We start from the raw sequence: 24,688 nt of genomic DNA on the forward strand, positions 1-24,688 counted from the left end.
TTCAGGAAATCTTCACCAATGAAGCAAAGAAAAAAAAAACCTCTATTATTCTGTGAGCAACAAACCAAACTGAGTTGGGGGTCTCAGACAATTCGCTCATATGATTGCAAAGACAGACAGAAACTCCCGGATTAGAGAGGGCTCCCCTGAGGGCTCCCAGATTGGAGAGGGTGCAGGTCGGGCCGAGGGATCCCCATACCCCCAGTGCACAAATGTCGTGCACCAGATAATATATATATATATATATATATATATATATATATATATATATATATGCCTAAGCGATCAAATGACCAAACACCTGGTCGCTATGATGTGCACTGACCACCAGGGGTCAGACACTCAATACAGGAGCTGCCTCCTGGTGGTCAATGTGCTCCCACAGTGGGAGCGCCACTCAGCTGACCAATGGGCACCAGATGCAGGGCTCACAGCTGGCAAGCACAACTGTGGTGGTGTGAGGCTCTGCCAATCAGGACTGACTGGGCACAAGCCCACAGCAGGTGCAGTGGGGCCAGGATGAGCAGGAGCGGCAGGCAGAAGTGGCAGGATGAGTTGGACTACCGGTTTCAGCCCAATCCCAGCAGGCCATGTCGAGGGATCCCACCGATGCATGAATTTATGCACCGGGCCTCTAGTTATTATACTGTATATTAGTACAAAGAAGAAATGATGAGGGCTATGGGAAACTGCCCATTGTCTTCACTAGCAGAGAAGTACAAACAAGGATCCTGGAACAATGGTGAACCTTGAACCCATGGCAAGGGCATGAGTTATGCACTGATTGTCTAGTCCTGACAATGGGGGCTCAAGCTATTTCCTGATCAAATAGTCTCAGAGTAAATCCTTCTAATATTTACTGACCTTTAAGATAGCCTGTCTGTTACCGCAATTGCCTGCCTGACTAAGGGCTTTATGTTTAACCAAAGTTGAATAAAGGGCTGGCAAGGCCTGGGCACCGGTGAAGTCCTTCCCCTTGAGTTAGACTTGCCCATCTGGCCCCCCAATATTTCCAAATTATCTCTTGTCTCTTCTCTTTCATTTGTGTGTGGCTCCTCTTCCAGATCCTGAACCCTGAACCACACGGGACGTGGGGGAACACACATACACAGAGGGCCTAGGCTAAGGCAGTGACAATGGAGAAAGAAGAGGTTGATGTCAAGGAAGTAGAATCGGAAGGACTCATTAATGGGGTATATGTATTGAGGTGGCTTTAGAAGGAATTGAAGGAGAGGGGAGATATTTTAATTCATTGAGTGAATGGAGGAGGTCTGGATTCAAAGCTGTATTCGTTTACATTCTTCTTCCATTATTCTTTTTCAGTTGATGGCACTATGATTCAGTCATCTTGTATATCTTTGTCTATAGGTACTGGGTTCAAATGTCATCCACAAACACAGATGTAAAAAAATATATAAATGTCTTTATTTTTTTCTAGCTCAAATTAAGTTTTATTTTGAGTCTCCCCATGGACAGCATAACCATAATTTCAGTGAAATCAGGGTTTCTCCTCTCTTTTCCCATGGTTGTACCTATGTTCTAGGAATGCCAGGGTGTGAGGTTGGGGTTGGATCTTAGATCCTTGGTATCATCTGGCCAAGCTGACATCCTCTGGGGCTACCATCACCTCAGAGGGTCCTCAGTCCATGCTCTATGTGGCTCTTATTGAGTCACCTCTGAAGCTCATTCCTAAAGCCCTTACTGGTCCCTCTTCTTGGGAAGCAGCAATTGTTCTGCTGTTCAGTCAGGTGTCCCCACAACATACTGGGCAGTGGAAACCCTGTAATCTGTTAGGGTCTTTCATCAGTTCTGGGCCCTCCGGGGCACATAGAAGGCATTCCATGGTTTCTGCACCACACTGGGGTATGTCGGGGAGACTACCTAAGGTGCTAGTTCTCCAGGGTATTGCCACCTGCAGGGCCTTACCTCTGCTGTTGACTCTCTTGAAGCTATCCACAGTTTCTGTAATAGATCACCACAGGATTCAATTCCACCTGAAGGATGTGCGAGGATGTGTGCGAGTATGTGCAGAGTCCTTTTCTCAAGGACTAACCAGCAGTTCTCAACCTGTGGGTCGCGACCCCTTTGGCGGTTGAACGACCCTTTCACAGGTGTCACCTAAGACCATCTTGCATATCAGATATTTACATTACGATTCATAACAGTAGCCACATTACAGTTATGAAGTAGCAACGGAAATAATTTTATGGTTGGGTCACAACATGATGAACTGTATTTAAAGGGCCAGAAGGGTGAGAACCAGAGGAAGGGAGAGGGATAGGGAGTTAGAAACATCAATCAGCTACTTCCTGCACACCCCCTACTGGGTTGGGGATGTGCCCGCAACCAAGGTACATGCCCTTGACCAGAATCGAACTTGGGACCCTTCAGTCCACAGGCCAATGCTCTATCCACAGAGCCAAACCGGTTAAGGCACATTCCTTAATTCTTGTCTTCTTCCATCTCCTTCCACCCTCCAGGACTGAAATCAGGCTCTTATCTTTGTTTCTTTTCTTCTTTTTCTTTAAAAACAAAAATAAAACCAAAAAGCAAAACCTGCCCTGAATCTGTTCAATTCACCTCAGGGCCTAGGTTTTGAAACTCAAAAGCTAAGAAGAGACTCTTTCAAAATCTACTTTCTTCTGTAATTCCCCTTCCCTGAGGCAAAAGGAGGCAAAGTGTCAGAGAAAAATCTTCTATTACTATTCCATACGTATCACCCCGCCACATTTAAACAGAGTCACTAGGCCATAACCTACCATCTCCTTTGTCTTTAGTCTTTGAAAGTCTCTCATCGTTTCCCTAGTAGTTGACGAACATGTTGTATGTAATGTTGGAAGGCAGATAGATGATTTATTGATGTTGGACATGCCAGCAGTGCTGAAGGTTACCAGTGCAGAAATCTCAAGGAGAAGATGAAGCCAGCCTCTTTGAATTAGGAGGAAAATTAGTGTAGGAATAAAATATGGATTTCTCCTTCAGTACCACCTCAGTGCCATGGGGGTGTGACAGGGCTGAAATTGGGAAATGTCCATGTGAAGCTGAAATGGGAGAAGGGGGTTGTCTCCAGCTAGACTAGAAGCAGCACCCACTGGTTTGCCTGAGATGGCCCTACTTTATGCCTCATTTATTTCTCCTTTTCTCACATGCCATCTAGTTAGTGCTCCCTTTCTCTCTCCAAACTCTCATGGCTTGGACAATAAATTATGTGGTCACCCTATTTCTAGATTACATGTAAGTCTGTTCAGATGTTCCCATTTAGAACTAAGCTGTAGACACCAGAAGCCTTAATTATCAGGGTTTTTCCTCATGTAATGCAATCGATGAAATCACCCAAGACTCTGGGATCAAGGAAGATCTTTGTTTAAAATTCTAAGGCTGTATACGTTAATAGCATTATAAAAATACAAACATCATAATTTCAATATTAAGGGTATATGCTACTTAGCCATTTCCTCTTTGTTCACTATCCACATCTATCACTGTGGTTTCAGAACCCTTTACCCATTCAATTTGGAGTGCCAAAGATAATCTCAAATCACCTGATGTTCTAATGAAGTATGGTACCTATTTGCTTTGTTTAACAATGGACAGGTTACTTTGATTTTCTAAATTGTATAAGTCATCCCATTTGATTGAATGCCTTATTGATTGTAACTTGACTATCCCATTGATTGTGATCTTACTGGTTATCGAAGCACATTCTTCTGTACCTGGGAAACAGGACAGCACAATTATCCGAAGACCCGAGGGTTCCAGATAACGTGTTCCAGTTGACTCAGTGGTCCCGAGACCAGGACAGCACAATTACTCTAAATTGTCCTGACAACTCAGTGTTCGGGAGACCCGAGGGCTCTAGATAATGTGTTTCTACCAACTCAGTGATCCGGAGACCCAAAACTGTAATTTAGATAACATGCCTAAGTTTAACCCAGGTTACCCAAGGGCTCTAGATAATGTATTTCTGTCAATTCAGCGACCCCGAGACCCGAAACTGTAATTAACATGCTTAATTCTGCTTCCGTAATCTGCTTTTTTGCGAGCCAGGTTCCTCATTCCAAACCCTGGGATGTAATAAATATCTTTGTGATTTTTGCCTATATAAGTCTGGTTTTGCCACCATCTTATGGCTATGAGATTTGGGAATGGCCCCTCATAGTCCCAGACTGCAGTAAATGTGACTCTTTAATTAGACTTCTTGAGGCGTCCTTCTGTGATTCGCAGGCTACATTACAACACTATGTTTCATACCAACATTTTTAGACTTCTTAATTATCCATGAATAAAATATATACCACCTAGGTAAAATCCTCTTTTTCAACCATTGATGTGATCTTTCATTAGGATAGTTTTTAGCAAAATGATCAAATTTGTGTTTGTTAGCCATAGATAGCACATCTGTATGTGTTTTTGGTGTCTTGTGAAGCTGATTAGATTCTGAAGACCAAAAATAAGAAATCTGAAGCCAAGATAATTCCTAGTAAATACCAATTTTCTGCTGCAGTCCACTACCCTGGTCCCTGAAACTCCTCTTGCTTTCTTCAGAATTAGGAGATCAGGTCCTAGAATGATCAGAGTAGAGTCAGCAGGCTAACTAGGCATCTAGAACCTGATGAGCTAACTCTAAAGTTTAGAACAACTCTCTACCTTCTTGTTACTAGAGGATTTCATTGGTTGTCCTCATTGGAAACTGTTAGTTTTATGGAAGAAATATTGTGTTATTAGAAAATGTAGTTCTATTATTGTATTAATTTAAATAAGAATTTTATGTGCATGCATTACAGCTCCTCTTTTAAATATATACCACTCTACCTTTATAATATATTTATAGGTCACTTTTGAAGAAAACATATATTGACTCTGCAAATTTATGGAGGCCTATTATTCAAGCGATTTTAAGAGATCCCATAAGCATTGTAAAATAACTCTTAAAATATTTTTCAATATTTCAAAATAAAATTTAATTGTTCTTTCCTTTGAGAACCTTGTAGAACATGGTAAAGTTGATATTTTAAAATTGTGAATATTTACATTAAAACTGGATAATATAATTTATAATCAAATTGTTATCAAGATAAGAATATAAAAATAATTTGAGTAGTTTTTTAAATTAAATGATGCATATTCTTATAATTTGTTCTCTTTTGTTTATTGAGTGAGAAAGTTATCATTAGAGACCATTAGAAGCATGAAGGATCTCAACTATTCCTTCAGGTCAAACGTGGAGTAGATGAAATACTCCAGTTCCTAGTGAAGAGACAGGAAAGCTGAAGATCCTGCTGGGCCCTCATTAAATGTCTGTTGTCAATATTTCAAATATTTGGAGGGAAATCTCAAGACAAAGCAGATTCTGCACATTTTGCAATGCAAATAAGACCAGAAAGTAGGTTTTATTGGCTAAGAGAAGTGAAATCTTTCTTTTGGACTTTTCTGACACTTTGCAACATTGAAATCCAAGTTGGAGAAAAGAATAAAGTAGGAAGTAAATGGGCAAGCAGCTAAGCAGGTATGCAGAAGAAACCTGTTTTTAAATATATTTATTTCAGAGAGGAAGGGAGAGGGGAGACAAGTAGAAACATTAATGATGTGAGAAAATTATTGATTGGCTGCCTCCTGCATGCCTCCCACTGAGGATTGAGCCCACAACCCAGGCATATGCCCTGACCAAGAATTGAACCATGGAGAGAACCAAGATGGCGGCATAGGTTAACGCCGGAGTTTGCTGCCTTGAAAACTACTTCAAAAGTGAAACTAAAAAACGGAACGGACATCACCCAGAACCACAGGAACGCTGGCTGAGTGGAAGTCCTACAACTAGGAGGAAAGAGAAATGCACACGGTCACTCAGAGGAGGCGCAATGCTGAAGTCAAATTCTGAGGTGCGGAGTGTGCGGAGCGGGCTGGCAGCGGAGGGCGCGGTTGGCGTTTCAATCGGGAGGGAGTCACAGACTCTGAGCTCCAGATACAGGCGAGTCTTTAGGGACCCAGACTCAAACGGGAGAAGCAGGACTGTCTGGCTTCGGTCAGAGCGAGTGCAGCTTTCTCTCCGAGGTGTGCAGCCATTGCTGGGACTCAGGGAGGCAGAGCCCCTGGGGACAGGACTGAGAGCCGCCATAACTGCTCTCTCCTGCCCACCCTGTTGATCCTGTGCGACCCGCCCTGCCCAAGCCCTGCACAGAGGCATTTGCCGGATAGCCTCAGGCAAAGGCTAGATTAGCACCTCCCTAGAGGACAGAAGTTCTCTCACTGCAGACACAGCTGATTCTCATAGCCACTTGGCCTGGAGGTCAAACCCTCCCTGGTATTAGCTACAACAATCAAGGTTTAACTATAAGACTGTGCACAAAGACCACTAGGGGGTGCACCAAGGAAGCATAACAAAATGCGGAGACAAAGAAACAGGACAAAATTGTCAATGGAAGATATAGAGTTCAGAACCACACTTTTAAGGTCTCTCAAGAACTGTTTAGAAGCCGCTGATAAACTTAATGAGATCTACAAGAAAACTAATGAGACCCTCGATGTTATATTGGGGAACCAACTAGAAATTAAGCATACACCGACTGAAATAACGAATATTATACAGACTCCCGACAGCAGACAAGAGGAGCGCAAGAATCAAGTCAATGATTTGAAATGCGAGGAAGCAAAAAACACCCAACCGGAAAAGCAAAATGAAAAAAGAATCCAAAAATGCGAGGATAGTGTAAGGAGCCTCTGGGACAGCTTCAAGCGTACAAACATCAGAATTATAGGGGTACCAGAAGATGAGAGAGAGCAAGATATTGAAAACCTATTTGAAGAAATAATGACAGAAAACTTCCCCCACCTGGTGAAAGAAATGGACTTACAGGTCCAAGAAGTGCGGAGAACCCCAAACAAAAGGAATCCAAAGAGGACCACACCAAGACACATCATAATTAAAATGCCAAGAGCAAAAGATAAAGAGGGAATCTTAAAAACAGCAAGAGAAAGAGACTCAGTTACCTACAAGGGAATACCCATACGACTGTCAGCTGATTTCTCAACAGAAACTTTGCAGGCCAGAAGGGAGTGGCAAGAAATATTCAAAGTGATGAATACCAAGAACCTACAACCAAGATTACTTTATCCAGCAAAGCTATCATTCAGAATTGAAGGTCAGATAAAGAGCTTCACAGATAAGGAAAAGCTAAAGGAGTTCATCACCACCAAACCAGGATTATATGAAATGCTGAAAGGTATCCTTTAAGAAGAGGAAGAGGAAGAAAAAGGTAAAGATACAAATTATGAACAACAAATATGCATCTATCAACAAGTGAATCTAAGAATCAAGTGAATAAATAATCTGATGAACAGAATGAACTGGTGATTATAATAGAATCAGGGACATAGAAAGGGAATGGACTGACTATTCTTGGGGGGGAAAGGGGTGTGGGAGATGCGGGAAGAGACTGGACAAAAATGTGCACCTATGGATGAGGACAGTGGGTGGGGAGTGAGGGCGGAGGGTGGGGTGGGAACTGGGAGGAGGGGAGTTATGGGGGGGAAAAAAGAGAAACAAATGTAATAATCTGAACAATAAAGATTTAATTAAAAAAAAAAAAGAATTGAACCATGACCTCCTGATTCATGGTCGATGCTCAACCACTGAGCCACACCAGCCTGGCAAAAAACCTGTTTTGGCCCTAACCGGTTTGGCTCAGTGGATAGAGTGTCGGCCTGCAGACTCAAGGGTCCCAGGTTCGATTCCGGTCAAGGGCATGTACTTTGGTTGTGGGCACATCCCCAGTTAGGGGGTGTGCAGGAGGCAGCTGATGGATGTTTCTCTCTCATCGATGTTTCTAACTCTCTATCCCTCTCCCTTCCACTCTGTAAACAAAATCAATAAAGTATACTTTAAAAAAAACAAAACAAAAAAACCCCTGTTTTGTTATTTTGTTGAATTGTTTAAAACTAAGTAAACATAGGCACAAAAAAGGTGACACACTGCTTCTGAAAAGCAAGTGGAAAGCAGATTATGTGACCAGTTTCTTTGTGATGATAAGCTCTTCTCATAATGAGAGCAGCAATGCACAGCATCTTTTCTGAAGTCCCTATAAAGTGCCCACAAAGTGCCAGGTGCTCTGCCAGGTGCTTGTTTATACATTACCTTGAGTCCATGGTAATATGACCTAAATTTTGCTGGCTCTTTCTCTTACCACCTAATGCTCTTCAAAACTTCCTCCTTGCCCTAAGGATTTCTGGGAGTCCACAGATGGGGCCTCATATGCATGCACAGACCAATTCAACTAGTGAGCATCTGTGCAGAGTTCCTCTGTGTCGGCCATGCACATGCTGCTGCAGATGGCCAGACACTAGTACCGCTTTCTCAGGGCTTTGGTGCAATCATTGTCCTCCACTGCCTTTCCTACTGGGTACCATTGTTTCTGCTGGGCATCACTGTCAATTCCATTGGCTACCATTGTCCATGGCCTGAAGTCTGGAAGGTTTCAATGGTACATGCTGTTCAATGGAGAAGTGGGAGAGAATGAATCTCTTACACACTGATAAAGGAGTACCAATGTCTTACAGTATTTTCAATGTGAACAGTTTTCTTGTTTTGACTTCCTGTCTCTATTCCCTCCCTGCCACAGGAGGTTCTATTTGACAAATTAGGAAACAGAGTCTCAAAGAAGTTAAGTAACTTGAGTTATGTAAATTTCTAGAACTGACACAGGTAGAAAGTGGTGAAACTGAGGGTTGGACTTCTGGTATGTTGAAAGCCTGGTCTTTCTCAGTACCCTTGCTGCTCCTCAGACCTTGGTATTTCTAGGGCTTTGATGGCTCTGCATATCCCTTCTTTGGAACTTGAAACTTTTCTCTCTTTGCCTCTAAGACAGTGTATAACTTAAATTCTCATCCCAATTGGTTCTTTTGGTTTCCTTCCCCAAGTTCTCTTTTCACTTATTAACTGTTTTTCCCGATGCACCCTTTCCCCATTTTTCTTTATACTCTTCTTTATACTGTCTAGCTTTGCCTGACACCTCTAAACAATCTTTTTCAACAACATTCACTTAACAAATATTTATTCACCTCTTATTATATGCCAGACACTGTGCTAAATAATGGAAATGCAAATTTATCAAGGAATTTATTGTCTTGTGTGGAAAATATACTAATTAACTACAGCACAATATGATAGGTACTGTTAAAGGGCAGGCATGGAGTGTGATGGGGGCAATAAAAGTAAGAGTATAAGAGTTGAGAACTACAGAAAATGGGCAAAATAATCAGTGTGGGAACTAAGGGAAAGTTAGAGAAGGAGCCCCTTCTACTGAGTCTTGAAGGAAAAGTTGGTGTTAAACGGGTAAAGAGTGTGTTGGGGTAAAGGAAGACTGTCCTAAACAGAGGAAGCAATATTCATGAAGCTACACAGTTTTGAAGCTATAAAAACTATTGAAGGAACTGTCAGTGGTTCATTAAATTAAGGCTGCGTAGGAAGAAGTAATAAGAAATGATATGAGGATATCCACAGGCCACAAACAAAAATGCTTACAGAGGCTAAGCAGATGAGATCAATGAGTGAAGCATGCTGGGAAAAATACAACATGGGAGTGGAGACTGATAAGCCAAAGAGCACATACCATGTCCAAATGCGCGATGCATTCCTAGCCGGTTGTTGCTACTGTGGATGCAGGCCTAATATTGCCATATATTTTTTGTTTGTTATTTTTCAAAAGAAGCCTGATATGCATTTTCCCAAATGTATTAAAATGCTATGTGACTAAACAAACTACATCTGCCTGCAACATCTGGACCAAATCATGATAACCTTTGTATGTTAAGATAAAGGAATTGAACTTCCTCCTAAATGTATTTATTAGGAAATCACTGAATATTTTAAAGTGGGATTGACATCATCAGACTTGTGTTTTACAAAATTTATCAGTTCATTGCTAGAAACATGGAGGATGGATTGGAAAGGGGAAAGACTAGACAATGTCAACGGTAGGAACCCAAATGTAGTAATGAACCCTGGCCGGGTAGCTCAGTTGGTTAGAGCATCATCCTGATATGCCAAGGTTGTGGGTTGGATCCCAGGTCAGGGCACATACAAGAATCAACCAGTGAATGTATAAATAGGTGGAACAATAAATCAATCTCTCTCTCTCTCTCTCTTTCTCCCTCTCTCCCTCGTCAATTTTTTTTTAAAGTAAAGCCAAGTGTAGCAGTGAGAACAGAGGCAGTGAACATGGAGAAAAGGGGCAGATACAAGGAGGATTGGGATCTGCAGGTTTGGTGACTAATTAATATAAAGGATAGGGACAGGGCAAGAGCCAGGATAATTTCTTAGCCCCCTTGGCCAATTATTTTCTAGAAGCCTAGAAATCTTTCTCCTTTTGCAAAAAGTTCTTCAGCTTAGATAAGGAACAGCAAAATGTTCCAGAATTTTGAATCAAATCTGTGTGATGAAATGAAACCCAAGGTAGGTATTTATGAATGTTTTATGGACCCCACCGAGAGACTCATGGCGTGAGGCCCTACACTCTCTTCTGCATGATGCTGATTATAACTATGATTGGGTTATTTTCCACTGTAGCATTTTCCATTCAGCCTCTCTTTCTTACAGCAACCAATTTAGTTCACATCCTTAGTTAGACTCTGGTAATCACAGTAGTCACTGTTGGTCTTCCTGGTTCTTGGTCTCCGTTCTCCAACCTGTCCTCCAGATGCGACCTCTTTCCAACCCCAACGAGGTTAAACACCTTTTCCTGGCTGTCAGGCCTTCCACAATCTGTCACTCACCCTCCATTTGAAAATTCCCAACTATGGCCTGATTTGTACCCTCTGCTCTTTGCATCTGGTCTCCTTAAAACTCATTTTTGCTTTTAATGCTTGTCTGTTTCTGGGATGCCCTGCCTTCACCCCTCACACTCAGGGAATGTGGTTTCTTCCTCAAAGTCCTTCATTTTGGCCTCATTACTTCTTATCTAAGTTCCCAACGCAATTGTGGTTTCTACTGGATGCCATAGGAGAGTCCTTGAAGCCTTACTAGTAAAATGCCTGCCACACACAGGGAGTGGTCAGTTCTTTGCTGTGCAAGCCGCAATGATCCTAGCAGGTTGCTCTCAGTGAGCCCAGCGTGGTGTTCTGGCCATGATGGACTGGACTGAACAGGCACTGCGTGTGCCGGAGCCAACTGTATCTGGACCAGTCTCTTAGGTGACTTGCTATAAACCTGACCACAAAAGCATGTTTCATTTGGGGGTTAGTCCTCTCTAGGGGGAGGATAAAATGTTAGATGAACAAAGGCATTTTTTTTTATTGCTTAAAGTATTACAAAAAGTATTGAACAAAGTCATTTGTAATCAGGTTGCTCTTATGAGGAAAACCACATTCTTAACTCCCCGTGTAGTCACTACCTGCACTGGCGTAGGAATACCAGATCCAGGTGCTCTGAATGGCTGGTGAAGCAATTCCCTTTGTTATCAGAGATTCCAGCATATTTTTATAAATAATCCCCATCACTAAGAGAAGTCCATGCATGTCTTATACTAAATCAAGCAGTATTTTTTGAAAAAACAACAACTAATGTTTCAAGAGCTTTAGGCATCTTCCCAAGAAGACCTCAGAGACATTTCAAATGGAAAGCACATGGGTATCTCCAGGCAAGATCAATTGGCTACCTTTCAAGGGGCCCCACAGGATGGATTATCTTGGTGAATTTACCACAGCCTATGATCTGGCTCTCAGCCCTGTAGATGTAGAAACTGGAGTTTATCAACACTTACAACATAGACCTATTTGTCATCAGTGGCTCACATTAACCAGCCCGCAAAGGCTGATGGAAAAAACTATATATTAGTAAATGTTCCAAGGATTGAAATACTTGCTTAGACTATGAAATCTGAGGAAGGACTTGAGTAAGGAGCGTTCCATGTGTCATACATCTGTGAGAGGGAAAACATGGAGTTGGTGTTAGTGCCAGGAACTGCACAGAACCTGCAACTGATCTTATTATTGCTGGGTCAGCCGCTGGTTAACTATCATCACTAGGTGGGTGTTTGTCACAGATGCGATGATCTTTCTTCAGTTCAGTGTTTGGTAATAGATAACCCATAAGAGAGGTATTCTTGTCCCAGGGACTAAGATGTTTGCATCTGTGGGCAAGGCCACTTTCTCTACTGGGAACTTGATTGAGTTTTTGATTGGATGTGAGGGATGAGGGAGAAGTAAGAGTCAAGGATGACTCCCAGGTTTAAGACTTGAGTAATTTGATAAATAATAGAGCCATATACTGTCATAAGGAATCAGATCATGAGATCAGTCTCAGACATCTGAATGATTTGGAGATGCCTTTGAGACATCCAAGTGAAATGTCCTATAGACAGTTCCATATTCAGATCCCATCTATTACTCAGAAACATGATCTTCACCAGAAATACAAATTTGGGATTTTTCAGTGTATAGATAATTCAAGTGATAATTTCTCAGGGGAAAGTGTAGAGAGCAAAGAGTGCAGGCCCACGGCAGAATTCTGAGAAAGACCAACATTTAATTGTTGGGTAGACTAAGAGAAGCTGACATAAGAGACCAACAAAGAACAGCCAAAAAAAGTTGAAAGACTATCAGGAGTGTTCTGACATAGAAACAAAAGCCAGAGACAGTTTAAAGAAAGGTGTATAGGTGCTTGCTAAATGGTGATGTAAGTTCTAAATATAAAATGACTTGACACTGCACAGAGTTAAGCGTCTCGAATTTAGCAAGATTTCAGTGGTGCAGACACTCGCTGGCATCAATACGCCTGTTAGGGACTTTGAGGACTCGGAAAAATCCTCCGCCTTGTGCTGCGTCTGTCCTGCCATGGTGGGGAGCACCTCATTTGGCTGAAATTTCTGTATGTTTTGCTTTATACATAAGGGGATGAGAAACTTAATTGAATTCATAAAGGGATAAGAACCATAACAACAAGTATCTGAAAAAAAAGGTCTTGGTTTTTAACAATATGAATTTTCTGGTGACTTTAACAAAGCAGTTTCAGCATAATGCTGGAGATGGAATAACAAGAGAGGGCTAAGGAATCAAAGGCTTGTTCCTAGGAGAGAGAGAGAGAGAGAGAGAGAGAGAGAGAGAGAGAGAGAGAGAGAGCAATATATATTACTTAACATGAGAGGAAGAACTGGATCAGAGTATTGCAAAATACCTTTTTAAAAGTCATTTAAAAGTCATAATCAGCCTTAGACATTACACTTTAGCATTCTAGTTTAATCTTTCTAAGGCTTGTTCCTAGGAGAGAGAGAGAGAGAGAAAGAAAGAGGGAGAGAGAGAAAGAGAGAGAGGGAGAGAGAGAGGAGTAATATATATTACTTAACATGAGAGGAAGAACTGGATCAGAGTATTGCAAAATACCTTTTTTAAAGTCATTTAAAAGTCATAATCAGCCTTAGACATTTCACTTTAGCATTCTAGTTTAATCTTTCTTTCCAAGAGCCATCAGTGATGACTTAAAAAAATTAAGTCTGGAAATACTAGACTTACTAAACTGTTTCTGGGAATATTTGATGCCCAAGGAGTTTGACTTGAAACACTGACACAAGAGAAATGCTGGTGTCACTGTTTAAAAGCAAGTAGCTGCATATGGCCTGTCTAGATTAAATTAAGGTCAAAGTTCAAAACTGAGAAATATTAAACACACACTTAGGATGACATCTGACAACCACAGTCTGCAGGATGATGTTCTAATAAAATGAAGGGACTGCATGCTGCAGACAGCCACACACTCAACTCCTACTGCTATCTAGAAACATCATTCTTGTTTTAAATCAGCAAATGGACATAAAAGCATGTTATTCCTTTGCTCTCCCTTTGGGAACAAAGTAACTTTGAAAAATTCCCAGAGATGTCTGATTTGTGCAGGACCAGGTAAGGAAGAAAATCCAGATGCTTCTGTGAGTAGTAGGGTAGTCAATATTTTCTTCTTTTGGGGTAGAGAGGGCTGGGGAAGTTGGAGGGGTCTCCTTAAACAGTCATCACCAAAATTTAAAAAAGCTCTCTAGACTTCACATTATTTTAAAAATCTAAACCTGATATGTAAGCACAGCTGTTTATTACCCACTTTTCAAAGGACAAGGGTCCAGTACCAAGATGTGGTAACTACTTCAGTACACTACCCCTGGAAATGCAAAACTACTAACTCATTTTCCTTTTGTGCAATTTCCATTTGCCTTGGCAAGCAGGCAGATACTAATTTGTACTGAAGATCTGGGAGGTAGACTAAAGGAATCAATTGTCCTCAATGCTTTGCCTTTCTGAAATGCCCCCAATGGGACTGTGTTACTAGTGGGACCTCAGCATAATGTTACAAATTTTTGAGGACCAGAGGCTTTGGTGACATCTGGTTTCAAATCCTAGTCCTGCCATTTGCCAGCTGTGTGATCTGGAGCAATGTTATTTTGCTTCTCAATTCCTGTTTTCTCATCTGAGTAATGGGCACAAATAGAGTTATTGTGAGGATTAGGTGAGATAATTCATGTAAAAGTCTGACATAGAGTAAGAAACCTGAATAAATGTTTTCTATTTGTCTTATTAGATATATGAAAAGAGATAAAAATATTATGACAAATTTAACACAATTGACAATATGATTTCCAATATTATAAGTGAAAAGTTACTGGAATCATAACTTTCATGAATGAGTCTCAGATATAATAAAAATCTTCTAAAATTTAAAGGGTCATTATGGAGACTTTATGATGTTTTAGAAGGCAAGGATTGAGGGGTCCTTTAACAAGGTAGCCCTTTACCAGTATAAAACTAGTCTGAGAAAGCTTCATCCAAAAATTGCACAGAATCACTTTTAGAAATTCAGATTGAGATCCCCCACCTCCCATGCCCAACTCCACTTTGCATGCATGATGGTTACAAAATTCAGTAAGATAATATAAAGATCAATGTGCCATGATAAAAGAAATTTTAAAATCTAGTACAGGAACAGTAAATAAGAATTATAAATTTATATGGTAATGTAAATGTTGAACATTTTTAAGACCCAAATTAAAAAAGAATAATTTTCATCATCAGAGAAAAGGGTAGAAAGATAGTTACAGAATAAATAAAATAGAATAAATTTAGTTAACTCTACTAGATATTTTATTTTTCTTTAATTACTTTTAAAATTAATTGAGCCATATAAAACTACATTTATTGTAGCTGTCATTGACTAGAAATGGACTATTCTTTTATGTTTCATGTTCATTCATTTACTCATTCATTTATTTAACAAATATTTATTGATAACCACAGTAAAGTTTGGTTTATGTGGTGAGCTAAAACAGATACGGTCTGTTTAATAGCAAAACATCTCTTTGACAATAGAGTACTTCATAAATTGGCAAAAAATGTTTATGCTTAAATCATTTTTTATTTTTTGTGATTCATTATGGCCTTCCAAAAGGCAAATGTAAGAGAATGAAGGTCAAGGTATTTTGTATCTGTGACACAAAATAATGTGAGAACAGACTCTAAAGAATTTAACTTGAAGTGGTTGCTCTTATAGCATACAAGACAGGCTTTGTCTCATTCTCCTTGGCTCAGGGTGACAATGAGGATAAGCAACATTATTGTCCAAAGGCCAAAAGACCCTAGAGTCAAAAATTACAGATGCCTTCACAATACAGCCCAAGTTACTGAAATCTAGAAAAGGGTAAATTTAGAAATACAGTAAACTTTTGTTTATCTTGGAATTCAAACAACTAGCATATGCAAATAGTTATGATGCTTTCTCCTCCTACTGTGCACTCTATTTTTATGAAAAATACAAGTACAAATAGGAAATATGCTGTTACCAGAATTTTGGTTTAAAAACCAAAACCCGTGCATGACACAGGGTCAGTGCAGGTTCAGTGTAATTTCCCACATCTTCCACATAGCTATACAGTAAAAGCTGTTCAGAGTCAAATAAATCAAGTCACACCAGACCACCTTTTACTGTGCATTTATTCATACAGGCAACAAGTATGTATTGATTTCCATGTGCTAGGTATGCAAGAGGCCCCAGTACAATTTTATGCAAAGCATTCAGGGAATGTGCGTGGATTAGAACCGTTGTGAAAGGAAGTAGTGAGAGGAAAAGGTTGGGAAAGTAGTTTGGAGCCTGACTCTGAAAGACCTTTAAATGTCAGGCTAAAGAATCATGCAAGAATTTTCGAGGCAAGAAATTTTATAATCAAAGGAGTGTTTTAGGAGTATTGTACTCATTTGGAAGCAGTTTGCAGGCTTGGGTTCTCCCTGTCCCCTTTTATGGGATCATTGCTGAAATGGGCAAAGGAGCAAGGAAGGGGATTCTGTCAGGTTAATGACTATAACAGGACCCTTCATCTGAGATGGTGAGTGGATTTGCTGGGCCAAAAGAAGTAATGTAAGTCACAAGTCATAGAGAAAAGCTGAAGTTCAATGTGCAAGGGGTACATAATTAGGAAGAGAGCAGGAGCAGAAATAGAAGCTGGGGTATGGACCAAGAATTTAAAACCAGGGAGATGAAAGTAAATGAAAGAAGTCAGAGGCAGAAGAGAAAGGAGGAAGAAGTATGACAAGAAGCAAGCAAATGGGTAGGTCTACTTGGCTTGAAGGGCCAGGAATTGTGGCAATGGGAACAAAAAAGATGGGGAAGATGGGGGGGGATACCATGTAGGAGACATCATTCAGAGTGTCCAGTGCCACCTCTCTATTCTGAGAACAAAAGAGTGGACCCTGGACTGACATATTTGTGTTACACAAGTCTGTCCCTTGTTCATAGCTGATTGACACCTGACCAAAACTGGGCAAATTATCCTCTCCTGAGAGTTTGGAATTTGAGGTGTCTATTAAGTTTGAAATCTTCCCATGAACGAAAATGGTGTTAATTTAGAAGATATGTTGGCCACGTAAAAATAAAAACCATAGGGCAGCTTTGGGACAAAGATAGAGGTCAACAGGGATGATGCATAAATTCTTGATGACCTTCTGGTCCTTGGTCCCAATTCTCCCTTGAAGCCCTTTTCCAGTTCTTGCCTTTTGAGTCTGTAAAACAATCATAATGTCCAAATGCAAGATTGTGACTTAATATAATAAGAAATATATATTTGGTCTTCCTTCTCATTTCTGGCCCAGAGCTCCTAAAACACTTGGTATTTCCGAAGTGATGAGAACCATAAAGGTGTCTTTTGTTATGTTAATGTGTGACTTTTGGTCCATACTTAAGGATGAGGGCTGGAAGCCAGGAGAACTAATTGTCTGATTGGAGGCTTGGAACTTTCAGTCCCATTCCACCATCCAAGAAGGGGAGAGGGGCTGTCACCGGTGATTTAATTAATCATGTCTACATAATGCAACCTCATAAAAACCAAAAAGGAAGGGTTTTGCTGAACTTCTGGGTTGGTGAACATGTGGAGATTTTGGGAGAGTGGACACTCACTTTGAGAAGTCCTGGAAGCTTCACACCCTTCCCTCACTCCTTGCTCTATGCATCTCTTCCATCTGACTGTTCCTGAGTTATATCCTTTGATAATGAAACATTAACCTAATAAAAAATATTTCTCTGAGTTCTGTGAGCCACACTAGCAAATTGGTTGAGCCCAAGGAGAGGGCTGTGGGATTCTCCAGTCTCTACCCAGTGGGTCAGAACCACAGGTGATAACTTGGGCTTGCAATTGTCTGACGTGTGTGTGTGTGTGTGTGTGTGTGTGTGTGTCTGTGTGTCTGTGTGTGTGTGTTGGGAGGGAGCAATGGCAGTCTTCTATGACTGAGCTTTTAACTTGTGGAATTTCCAGGTAGATAGTGTCAGAATTGAGTTGAATTGTAGGAAACCTACAAGGCGGAGAATTGCTTGATGGTGTGGGGAACCGCCCCCGCCCCCCCCCCCCCCCACACACACACACTGGAATTGAAGTCAGAATCATTACCAATAAATTCCTTTTTACTGAAGCCAATTTGAAATGTGTCTGTTACCTGCATCAGGTTTAGTAGAGTCTCCACCATCAAGGGTAGAGGTGGCAGGCTGTGTACTTCCTATCTTTGCTGAGATTCCAGTATTTGTGCTCAGAAGGAATGTAACGTTAGAGCTAGGGCAAATGACCAAAATCGGGGTTACTAATCCATAGGGGTGGGAGGAGGTATGGAATCATGCAACTGTTACCGGACTAAAGGGATCCATCTGCCTGCGCGCATCAGAATCCATTAAGACATCAACAGCATTTAGCAGCAAAGAAAGTAAGGGTTTATTTTCAGGAAGTGCCCCACACCCAGAGACACAGGTGAGCTCATGCTCAAAAACCTGGCTCCCAGATGGCTTCCAGGGGATGGGTTGTGTTGGAGAAAAATTATTAATCATGTTGACCAAGGGAATTAGGGTTGTGGTCAGGGTCATGGTCTCTACTGACTGGTTGGCACTAGGATAGGGGGTAGTTGATCAGTGCATCTGGTCCTGATATCAGCCATGGGGTTACTTCCTCTGGTTTCCCCAATTTTCTGCGCCTGGGGCTGAAATGCAACCGAGGAGTAGATGTTACTTCTAGTTTGTCCAAAACTCTGTCTCTGTGGTCAACAGGCTGGAGGCTTTGTTCTAAGATTATTTGATATTGATCAGGACCTCAGTGTCCTGAGGGTTTAATGATGAAGGGAACAATCTTGCCAGGGAGGAGGCAGGTGAGGCAGGGTGCTGGATGGGGCAAGGTTTTGTTTTTTGTGTTTTTTAAATATGTCGTTTAATGAGGGAACCCTTCCCCCCACCCCCATGCACAAATTTCATGCATTGGGCCTCTAGTACTGGCATAAATTTGTTAGTAAGTACTGTAATTAAATAATTAATCTTGTTTTTTAAAAATTTATTATTGAAATTATTACATAGATCTTCCTTTTCCCCACATTAACCTCTTCCAGCCTGCTGCTGTCCCATTCTTCCATAGGCCCTCACCACCCCATCATCTGTGTCCACAGGTTATGCATATATGCATACAAGTCCATTGATTGATTTCTTCCCTCCCCTGCCTTCCCTCTGAGGTTCAACAGTTTGTTCATACTTCTGTGTCTCTGGGTCTATTTTTGTCCATCAATTGGTTTATTAGATTTCACATATGGGTGAGATCATGTGATACTTGTCTTTCTCTGCCTGGCTTATTTTGCTCAGCATAATATTCTCCAGGTCTGGATGGGGCCAGTTTGAATCAAAAGGAAAGAAAGTATAAAATAAAGTTTCTATGTGGTTGCACAAGACAAATACAAAGATTCAGAAGGTAGAAAGAAGGCAGAACAAGTTTGGTAGAAATTCTAAAGGGCTTTCCATGGAGTTTTGAAGCACATTTGGCTTATATAGGGTTGCTGGGTACATTCAGAGCTGCAGTGGGTAATGGTGACTGATTGAATATAGGGGCAAGAAACATGAAATACTGCCAGGTTCTGAGGTACCTTCTAAGTTATCTAATCTATAATAATAAAAAAGTAATATGCTAATTAGACCGGACAGCCTAATGACTTTCTGGACGTCATTTTGGACATCCTTCCGGATGAAGCCACGATGGCGGGGGCTGAGGCAGAGGCAGTTAGGGATGATCAGGCAGGCAGGAGAGCAGTTAGGGGCGATCAGGCAGGAAGTCTGAGGGGTTAGGAGTGATCAGGCAGGCATGCAGAGTGGTTAGGGGCAATCAGGCAGGCAGGCAGGTGAGCAGGTAAGAGCCAGTGGTCCCAGATTGCGAGAGGAATGTCTGACTGCTGGTTTAGGCCTGATCCCGCAGGGATTCCTGTGGGATCAGGCCTAAACTGGCAGTTGAACATCACCCTAGAGGTCCCGAATTGCGAGAGGGTGCAGGCTGGGCTGAGGGAACCCTTCCCTCCTACCCCCGTGCATGAATTTCATGCACCGGGCCTCTAGTACTGGTATAAATTTGTTAGTAAGTACTGTAATTAAATAATTAAGATTATTGTCATTGCTGATTATATTTTAGTATAGTTCAAGTTAATGACAATAACAAGTGTTTATTGAACATGTATTAATGTACCAAGTACTGTGTTAAGTACATTATCTATACCTGTAATCCTTCAATAATAATATCTCTAATAACTATGTAAGGCAATTGTTATTATATCCTTCTTATGTAGTTATGGTTCATAGAATGAATGGAACTATTTCAGTAATTTTGTGAATTCAGTTATTTTGTGACTGAAGCCAGGTTAGTCTTAACTTTTCATGTCTTTTTTTTTTTTTTAAGTAATGCGAATACACATAAAAAAATATAATAAAATGGAGGTTTTATAGAAACAAGTACATTGCCTGGGTACATATGGTACCACCTTTCTGGGCTCACAAAATGGACCAATCACAGAAAGCACCAAAGGTCAGGCAGTTCTAACCAGGCTCACAAATGTGGATGGAGGAAAATTCCAAAAAAACTGGACAAGAGATCTCATACTTCTGCTTTTTAAAGCAAAACTTGTCTCAGCCTTGTTATGCCTGTGGGGCTTGGTACAGAAAACTGGGCCTGACATATCTCATCTTTAATTCTTTTCTATCTACTTCCTTTCTAAATAAAGAACATGCATTATTGCAGCACAAGTCATTTATATTCCAGGAGTACTTATGGAAAAGAACAGAGCTTTTGTTTTCCTTGTTCATCCTGTGGTCGAGGTGCAGAGAAATAACCTAAAGGCAAGTTACACTTAAGAATCAGGAATAGGAATTTGAGATCTCTGAATTAGCTACAGAATTTATATTCAGACCCCAAATAATTGCAAGTTTATTTATATTATTTATATTAAAGAAAATAATATTAAACATATTTATTTAAAAATTTTAATGCTTTATGAATGCAAAAGGATTTTTATGAAAGGTGTATGACATTTTTTTTTTTTAACTATAAAGCCTCCTTATTTTTTTCCTAATGAAAGTCATCAAAGACAATGAGTATCTTTCTGATGATAAAATTATAACCATGTGATTTGGAAAGGTGTGTGATATGGGAATTTGATAGCTTATTCCTAATCATTACCATAGCAAGATATTCTGAGAATTTTAAAAGGCAAGAGGAATAAATAGTTTATACCATTTTGGAAAAAGATAAAATGGAGAACTATTAATTAAAATATATTAGTAGAAGTGGGAATAATCTTTTTAAAAAATATCAAGAAAATTCAGTTAAATATTATTTACTGCAATGAAAATATTTTAGTCCCAAACACTTACTTGAACTTTGTTCTCTTTATTTACAGGACAATTAATAGCATAATTAAATTTGAGAGGCTTAGGCCATCTAGTGGTACAGAGACCAATCTATCAGGTCTCCTTATAGATAGGTCTACATGTGGCTTACATTTGATGCTAAATGAAGATAGGAATTATTTTGAGTGGGCCCCTTATCTTTTTACAACAAGAAGTGAAGAACTGTCAAACAAATATCACTGTTGCCACAGACAATCTTTTGTAAAAGTATATTGTGGTGTTTTTTTTCTAATGTAGATAAAGGGGGAAAATTATCAGAAATACTGAAAAACAACACAAAGGAAATATCTGATTTGAGAATAGAAAAATTTTAAATGACTACTTTTATATTCAACAACCAGTTTTATATGATTCAATTTCTTCAATCAAACTAAGTGTTGGGTATCCAGGTGGCTGCCTAATGGCTAAGATTTAGGCCTGGCAGATTTTTATTTGCATTATTTACTTAACTAAAAATTACAATTCCAAATAATCAAGGTTTATTAATTAATTAATTTAGCAAATAGCTCTTATGTCCTGGAGATGGAAATGTAACAAATTTATCTAACAGTTTGAACTAATTGGGGGATAAACATGAAGTGGATTTATTTTTCTCTAACCATTGCTCTCTCAACAGAATCTTAGACAAATGTCTAACTTTCCAGTTACCTTCAGTTATTAAACAATGAGTCTGCTTGGATCTCATCTTCTCTCCTTCCAGCCTGGCTTGATTGTGGTTCAAGAGACAAGTACCGAAGGACAAGAAATGCTTTTTCACCAGTCTCCCCTTCCTCTCCCTCTTTAAGCTCTCTTGGATTTGAGGGCCGGAGGAAAGATGAAAGGAAAGAACATGTCTTTTTATTTAGTTGAGCCAATTACTGAAATTGCTGTGTATCACTGATTCTTTGGTTAATATTGACTGAACATTTGTACCCTCTGTGTGACAGGTTCCAACTGCTAGGACTGTGGGGGCAGTCTGGGATTCTTAGAGGAACCAATTGTTGACATCCTCAAGATGGTGTACCCCATTGTCTTTTGTTGCTGGGGTCATTTCAACCAGCAGAATTCCCATCTACCTGGAGCATCAGCAAGATGACTAATCCCCTCCTGCTCTCCTGATATTTGACCCATGAGGAAATCTTGCATTATTGCTATGCCTATTCTCCCAAACCCCTTTTCTATATCCCCCACCAATTGTTATTTCCTTGCTTATATTGTTGCAGAAAAATTAAAAAGACCACTGCCTAGGAAGATACTCATCTGGAGAATGAGATTCCAGTCTCCCTGTATTATAACTTATAGTTATAGAGTTTATAAGTTAATAATTCTAAAAGTATTTTCTGTATGTGTGTACATTCTGTTTTTGACTTGAGGGTGAAGCATAAGTTGAGAGAGTTTCTAGATCCCAACACAGGAAGGGGGAATGCAATGGAATCTGGAAGAATCCCTGGGTTGAGGAAATAGAGCTGAGAGCACAGGGAGATGAAGGCAGCTTGGGTTCACAGGAAAGAGTACCATAGAGAAGAGACATACACAGAGTGAAAACTCCATAGATCTGCGGAGAGTTTCAAGCACAACCATGAAAGGAAAGAATCTTACCTTTGGCCAGGAAACGTGACTTTGGCTGGGAAAGAACTACTCGAGTGGATTAGAAATAATAGGGCTAGGAATAATGCCAATTTCCCACCAGACCTCAAGGCTTATGGGGCATTAGGTAGAGTACATAAAAGCTACTTGCTTCAATAGTGGGAATTAATTAGTTCTAGAATAGCACTGCTCTGCTTCTCTCTAACAATCTTATAAGCAAGACACAAACGGATCAACTTGTTTCTAAGTACCTTAACAAAGCCCAACAATGTTTATAGAAATACAAAAATACCTAGGACCTAACAAATTAATAGTTGCAATGAACCCTAGCAAAAATTACCAGCTATACAGAGAAACAGGAAAATATGAGATTCAATGGGGAGAAAATTCATCAATTGAAACTGACCCAGAACTGACACAAAATTAAAATTAGCAGATAAGGAGACTAAAACACTGTTATAATTGTATTCCATATCATCAAAAAGTGAAATAGAAACATTGAAAATATAAAAAAGATCCAAATCTAACTGCAAGAAATGAAACAACAATATGTGAGATAAAAACATACCAAATGGGAATAATAAGACTAGATATGTAGAAGAAAAAAAATTAGTGAACTTGAAGATATTAATAGAAACAATCTAAAATGAAACAAAGAAAAAAGAGAATTTAAAAAATAAATAGGCAGCCAAGTAGTCTAATATGCATGTAATTGGAGAGAAGAGAGAGAGAGGAATATAAAAAAATTTGAAAAAGTAATAGCCAAAAATTTGATGAAAAAATAGAAACCCACACAGCCAAGAAACTCAAAGCACAAGAAACAAAGAAAATTACATATAAAAACAATATCATATTCAAACTGTTCAATCTCAACAATGAAGAAAAAAATCATAAAAACAGTCAAAGGAAAAAAATAAAGGAAATCTTATAGACACAGGAACAAAGATAAATATGACAGCAGATTTCTCACTGGAAACAATGCAAATGAGAAGATGGTAGGGCAATATCTATAAAGTACTGAAAGTGAAAAAATGGTCAACCAGAATTTTATACCCAGTGAAAATATCCTTTAAAACCACAAAGGCCTGACCAATTTGGCTCAGTGGATAGAGCGTCGGCCTGCGGACTGAAGGGTCCCAGGTTAAATTCCGGTCAAGGGCGTGTACCTTGGTTGAAGGCACATTCCCAGTAGGGGGTGTGCAGGAGGCAGCTGATCGATGTTTCTGACTCTCTGTCCCTCTCCCTTCCTCTCTGTAAAAAATCAATAAAAAAAACAACACAAAGGCAAAATATTTTTCAGACATATAAAAGTTGAAAGAATTAATCACCTGCAGAACTTCACTGTAAGAAATGTTAAAGGAAGTCCTTTAGATAGAAGAAAAATGACACAAGATGAGAACTATGAATCTGCACAGAAGAATGAAGAGCAGTAGAAATGCTATGTACACAGAAAAATATGTGTTTCCTTAATATTATATATCTTTAAAATATAATTGACTGTTTTTTAAAATATATTTTTATTGATTTCAGAAAGGAAGGGAGAGGGAGAGAGAGAGATACATCAATGATGAGAGATAACTATTGATCGACTGCCTCCTGCATATCCCACACTGGGGATCGAGCCCCCAACCCAGGCATGTGCCATGATCAGGAATCAAACAGTGATCTCTTGGTTCATAGGTCAGTGGTCAACCACTAAGCTATGCCAGCCAGGCTATAACTGACTGTTGAGTTGGCTTTAGCTCAGCAGTTCCTTCGAGTCAAGCCAGTTTGCCTGTTAATCACTCTTGCTTGCAAATTTGAGACCTGAGGGCACTCTCCAATCCTTAAAAAAAAAAGTATATATATTAGACTTTATACAAAAACTAGAGGCTTGGTGCATAAAATTTGTGCACTGGGCAGGGGGGCCTCAGC

This window comes from Myotis nattereri (assembly GCF_964212035.1).
Source record: "Myotis nattereri genome assembly, chromosome: 3".
Classification (NCBI taxonomy): Eukaryota; Metazoa; Chordata; class Mammalia; order Chiroptera; family Vespertilionidae; genus Myotis; species Myotis nattereri.